This window comes from Fukomys damarensis, unplaced genomic scaffold (assembly GCF_012274545.1).
Source record: "Fukomys damarensis isolate Sample0158 unplaced genomic scaffold, DMR_v1.0_HiC HiC_scaffold_23, whole genome shotgun sequence".
NCBI classification, from domain to species: domain Eukaryota; kingdom Metazoa; phylum Chordata; class Mammalia; order Rodentia; family Bathyergidae; genus Fukomys; species Fukomys damarensis.
In genome coordinates this window covers 14,553,581-14,559,853 of record NW_022900935.1, presented here as the reverse complement: position 1 = coordinate 14,559,853, position 6,273 = coordinate 14,553,581, and the positions used below count along the sequence as shown (strand labels likewise).

The 6,273-nt window shown below is 41.3% G+C and overlaps 1 protein-coding gene across 5 annotated transcripts in view; it reads right to left on the bottom strand.

Moving 5' to 3' along the window:
- Nucleotides 1-6,273, bottom strand: part of Phc2 (polyhomeotic homolog 2) — a 100,699-nt gene that overhangs the window by 15,685 nt on the left and 78,741 nt on the right. Inside the window, exon 1 of one of the 5 annotated variants that reach the window (XM_010645212.3) lies at nt 6,009-6,200. The exons of the other annotated variants lie outside the window; for them this stretch is intronic. The gene's annotated coding sequence lies outside the window, so the exon portion shown is untranslated. Of the gene's footprint in view, nt 1-6,008; nt 6,201-6,273 lie in introns of those variants that run through there. 5 annotated transcript variants of the gene reach the window in all.

The following is a 6,273-nucleotide window of genomic DNA, read 5'->3' as shown; positions in this document are numbered from 1 at the left end:
AAAAAGGAAACAAAGTCTCTGTAAATAGGGAAGGGTGGAGGGGGTAAAGGGAGGGCAGGGGAATGGGGTAAAAAATAAAAACAAAGATACGTCATGTAAAGGTATAAGATTCCAATGATGAATGTAACTGTATTGTATACCTAAAATGTGCCAATAAACTTAATGGGGAAAATAATGATGGTATCTAATACTGGCCCCATGGGCTCCCAGGTGGTTTCATATCACAGTCCCTGGCATAGGTGAGTTTCACAGGCAACAAGTCTGGGACCAGGGGAGAGGCTCTACAGAAACTCAAAGGTCACAGGAGATGAAAAAAAAAAGTGGGCAAAACATTGGCTGTGAGGTCAGGCCTGGGCTCATTCTGCCTCCCCCGCAATGATCTGTGCGGCTTCAAGTGCTCAGTATCTGCCAGGTCTCAGGCACTCCACACTGCCTGAACCTTCAAGGGTACAGTAAATAATAATTTATGTATGTGACACACCTGGCACTGAAAACATGGTGAAGTTATGCTACATGGCAGTTAAGAATCTGGGATCAGAAAGACCCTAGGTTCAATCATAGCTGTAATGCCAGCAGGTTACGATGTGCCTCGGTTTCCTAGTGTGTGACTTGGGTTACTATGTCTTACCTGTGTGAGAATTCAGTAAGATAATGCAGCACAACATAGTGGAACAGGCCTGAGCTGGCCCCAGGAGTGGCAAAGTCACTGAGAGAAGACTAGCAAGCAACCCTAACCTTCCTGTCACCGAGTCCAGCCTTTTCCAGTACCAGAACAGAGCTGTTTTTCCCCCATAGCCCAAATCGAGGCATTGTTTATGTTTCCCAAAGCCTTGGTCTATGTCAGAGCATCCTGTCCTGTCACTTTACCTAGCAGAAATGCTTCTTCCCTTCAGCGCAAACTGAATCTCAATTCACTCAATGGCTATTAATCCAAAGTACAAGAAGACAAACATCACATTCTCTTTTTATATAAATCTTTCATGAAGACTTTCAGACTTATCAAGGAGACATTGCAGAACCCCAGAAAACAAAAAAGCTTAACTTAAAGATAACCACTTTACCTAGGAAATGGTAAATTCTATAATAGTATAGAATAGTAGAACTTGTAGTGCCAGCAGGTGATTTAGCCTGTGAAATGAAATCAGTTTAAAAGGCTAAACTTGTGGAAGAGGGATTTTTGTGTTTATGAAAGAAATCTGGAAGTGTTTAGTAAACACCCCAGTTATTCAATGCTAGGAACAAGGAAAGGTAACCATATTCCCCAATCTGACTTTTAGTTTTAGTTACCAATGCTAGGATCACTAATCTTAGATAAATGGTAGGGGGTGGGATGGAGGAGGCAATGACAAACCTGTTGTGTTACCTACATAATTGTAGGTCCAGAAGATACTTATCTTGTAAGTCAATCCTTCTGCTAGTTTCTTCTCTGTGAAAACATCATTACCCTTTTTCTTCTTGTACCCTTGTCTAAGCTTTCAATACCCTATTTGCCACCAGTCAATTGAAAAAAACACATAATACTGATTACTAGAAGCTTGGAAATGCGGATTAAATAAAACCTCTTTTTTTGCTTCACATTTATTTTAAAGTGTCCTGTGCTTTGGTTGTTTCAGATGCCTTAATATAGCTGTGTAGTTTTGGAACACATGTGGATGGCTTCATATATACTAAACATACCCGTAACTAGGAATAATTATGCATTATTTGAGACATAACAGCCATTCAACTAGACCTTGAAAAAAAAGCTCTCAGCAGTCCTGAACTTAATTTTCTTGCCACCATTTTCAATATTCAGTATCCAGTCCTGGTCCTCATCTACTGTGGAAGAGTTGGTTATGACACAGCATCTAACAGTTATCTTTTCTCAACAGAAATAATAAATTTCACTGCTAAGAAGAAAATCATACAGGAAACGCATTTACTTGTGCTTTAAAAAAAGTCATAATAGCAAACTAGGACTCTCAACATCTGGATTCATCTTAGAATACTGGCAATTTGTTTAATAGCAATCATTTCTTTAGCAGATGTAGAAAGAATGTTCTTTGGGGGGGGGGTCGGTTACAGGGGATCAAACTCCAGACCTTGTGCTTGAGAGGCAAGCAATGGAACCACTGAGCTAAATCACCAGCCCAAGAATGTTCTTTTCTTTTGGGCTTATTTGAACTAAAATGTCATTTGGAAATTGAAAGAATAGGCAAGTATGTCCTTTTTCACTAACTATAAATAAATTGGAAGAGGAAGGGGAAAAAAGAGTGTTTACCGTGCTGGACTAGATGATCTTATAATGAATCACCCAGTAAGAGTTTATCATTTAAAATACATGTTGTGGTTATTATACTCTTATTTTCTAAATTGCACAACTCATTTTTTTCCCAACTCTTGATTAACTATAAATCAGCTCATTTCTTGACCACATCAATTATATTCTTTTTTTGGGGTATCGGGGATTGAACTTGGGTCCTTGCGTTTGCAAGGCAGGTGCAGAACCACTGAGCTAAATCCCCGTCCCTACACATCAATTATATCCTTTTGTTACTGATGGGAAAAAAAGGTTCAGAATTTCTAAAAAAGTTGTCTTGGATAGACACACAGTTGTTTTCCTAATAATTCCCATATATCTATGATGTAGAGTAGAATTAAAGATGGTTTGCTTCTGAGTATCTTTGTAAATATAAAATCTGTATTATGGTGTAGCTAAGAATTAAACTTTCATATTAATGCTTAATATGAAACCTATGTCTATTTGACTTATGAATAGTTATCTAAAGTGGCACTTAAAAAAATCAGAAAACATATTGAGTCTTTGCGAATGACTGGCATAATGGTTCAAACTATGCCACACAAACCTTTCAAACAAATCTATACATGCTCAGATCTCTACTGTGAGGGCAGTCCCAGCTTAGAGTTGCTAAATCATTGAAGAGAAAGACTTCTGTCACTGATACAGACTGGTCAGAGTAGACCGCCTAAGGCAGTCAGTCCTCACATTGCTCTTCCACAGGAGTGGGGCTGGGCCAGTGGTGAGAGGAAGGGCAGGCTCAGACACTGGATAGGTCTCACTTCAGGGTAGTTTCCGGAGGGGTACACAAAAGCCTTTCTCTATTACCACTTTTCTGAGATTCCTCCTCCTCATCTTCCAATTGCAAAATGGCACCACTCAAAGGGAATACGGAGGAAATCTTCATTTATGAAGACTCCTTATTCTTTTTTGTTTGGTACCAGGGATGGAACTTGGGACCTTGGGCTTAGGAGGTAGGTGGTGGAACCACGGAGCGAAATCCCCCGCCCAAAGACTCCTTATTCTTATGCCCCTCCTCTCCTCTCTAGGTGTCTTTTCAGAAGAGAATCTTTTTGGTGCATGGGACTAAATGTTTGGAGATTAAATACCAAACAGCTGCAAGAAATTTGGACCGACTCAAGAAGAGGGAAAAGCCCTTGGTAGTTGCAAACTAACATGGAGCAGTAGTACCAAAACCAGAACCACCATCCTATTCTCTAGTTTTAAACTTTTATTTTATTTTGCTGATCCACATTAGCTGAAGTATTGGCAGAAGGTAGGTGAACTGTATTTGGCAAGTGGTTACCAAATGCCTAATGAGACTTTCAGCCCAAAGGAGGATAGAGACCTAGAGGAAGGGTATAAGACAATGAAGTCATCTGTTGTATACACACCAGAGGGAGTGAGTGAGGGAAGGAGAGAGGGAGGAAGGGAGTGAGAGAGACATACACAGGTAAGGAGGGAAGGAGGCAGACAGACAGAGACAGACATACTCTCAAGCACATGAGTTCTTAATTTTGAAAGTGTATTTCCTTAAATAAGACAACCTAGGGAAGGGGACGATTGATGTTAAGAGTATGCAAAGGCAGGGGCAAGGACAGTTCAACTTTATAAGATCATTTATCCATCTATTCTTCACGTGGTTTATTCCCTCTCCTTCTGAAAGATCAAAACCAAGGGATCCAAAGCATCTAAGACAGGAAATGAGTAAGGCAGGAAAAAGGATGTGGTCTAAAAAGAGTGGATTCTGGGGTTGAGCCAGAGCAAGTAACAGGCACAGGGTCAGAGCTGGGGGAAGGGGTGTAGGTGGCAGGAAAAGAAATCTCAGTGTCAATCAGCTTATACTAGATAGTTAAAGACAGAAGTGTGTCTCCAGAATAAAACACTACCCTCTTAAGACACTGTTCTCCAGGAAAGGTGCAGAGAATACAGAGAAGCAATGGATAAAGACTGTGGTTGGGAGATGACTAGGACAGAAGGAAGAGAGTTGGAGTTTCCTCTTTATTTTGAGGGAAGAAAATAATATATATGAAGGTGAATTAAGAATTAAGCCAGAAGGGCCAGGGGTTTAGCTCAGTGGTTCTGCTGCCTGCCTTAAAAGCTCAAGGACCTGAGTTCCATCCCCAGTAAAAAAAAAAAAAAAAAAAAAAAAGGAAAAAGAATTAAGCCAGAATGTGGAAAAGAAGTGGAAAGCGATAGAAGGTGGGTATATGACAGAGAATCAACATTCTTTAAGCAGTTATGTACATGTCACTGAAGAACAGTTTGGGAGGAAAAAAGGGGGTGAAAACAGCAAATATGAAAAGGCAGTTATACAACAAGAAACCAACTCATGAACCACAGAGAAAAAACTATCCACACTTTTGAGATTAAAGCTGGAAGAAATGAGGCATCTATTCTTCCCAATGTCTGTGGCTAAGCATAAAACAGGTCTTGGGTGGCCAGAGAAGCTGGGCTCACATGATAAACTTGCCTGGTAAGGGCAGGTGCCAAAAGAGCACCACTCCCCTACTGGTGGACCCTCTGTGAAACAAGCCTGCGCTTGTCGAGGAGCCAAGCCAGAAGCCCTGGTCCCTGCCTCAGGCTCGAATTTAGGTGCAAAAATTAACAGTAGAAAACAGTTACCAGGTGATCTGAAAGTGTGAATATGCCCAAACATTTCAGATGTTAGGGTTATGTGTTAAAATCACTTTTATAGTCTCCACAGGCCTCCAACAGTATTTTACCTAAAATAGAAGCCTGATAAAGATGTGTTAAATCTAACTGAATGAAAACATAACTGTTTAGCTGTGCTGGTATATTAAGATTCAAGAAAAAAAAAAAATCTCCTGCCCTGTAGTGAAAACAGTAGGGTACTTTTTAGACTCAAAATGATGTGAACTCCTACATCCCTTGTTATCCAAACCTAACTAATCATTAGGTACTGTCACAGGTCTGCTGTCCTGTTAAAAAAAAAAAAAAAAAAACGGAGGCGGTAGGAATACTGGAACAAGAAGGCATTTCCTTATCTCATTAGCCTGTAATGTTCACGATGACCTAGAAATCCTGGCAGTTCCAACATTTGGGTTGACTCAAGAGGGGAAGAAAAACACCAGGTGAATGATAATTGGATTACCCAGTAATGACCGAGGGGCAAATGGCTGACAAAGTCTAGGACAGTGGAGTCTAAAACAATCAAAGTGACATTATTTGGTAACCCTAAAACCTGAGAAACTCGGGCTGACAAAGGGATGGAATAGTTTAAACTGGGGTTGTCCTAAGAAAACTAGGGACATACGGTGGGTTTAGGTCGGCAGTTTATTTTACTAGGGATCCTCTGGGCCCAGTATGCTAATGGAAGGGAATTAAGGATCAAAGACGGAGATCTCTGAGGGGAAAACTGTCATTGATTTGTAAAACAGGAAAAAGAAAAGCTGCTGTGTAGATAACAAGAACAAGCTAAACATTCTAGGTGTGGAGTAGAAAGGAAAAGAAAGTTGATCAGAAAGTGTGTTAGTGAAATCTGTCCAGGCAGCAAAGGCAGAATGGGGCTGGGAGGGTGAGGGTCTCAACAGGAATAAACCGGCAACCAATAACACGGTAGCCAGCGGGTGTGGGGTTCATACCGAAGCTTCAGTGGTTTGGAACCTGGCCTTGGACAAATTATCTCGCTTGTGAACTTGGATTAAATAGAGAATTTCACAAGTCACAAATTCCCGTTTTAACTGAAGAACCAACAAATGTAGCATACCTTCATTTGGCACAGAAAGGAGAGAAAATGCTTTTCTAAAAATGGAAGAGAGGACAGGCACGGAACAGCTTGTCCCTTTCCATCCAATAAGAAACCTCGTAAGGCCGAACTACATTAACGACAAAACTCCAACGAGGCCGCAGCCTCCTCCTGGATAGGTGTAGTCGAATCGCCTGGAAGTCGGGCTCCCGGGGCTGGCGGGCGCGGGCGAGCAGGGACCGGGACACACGAGGCTGACTTGGAGGCTTCCCGCGGGCCTGGCGCA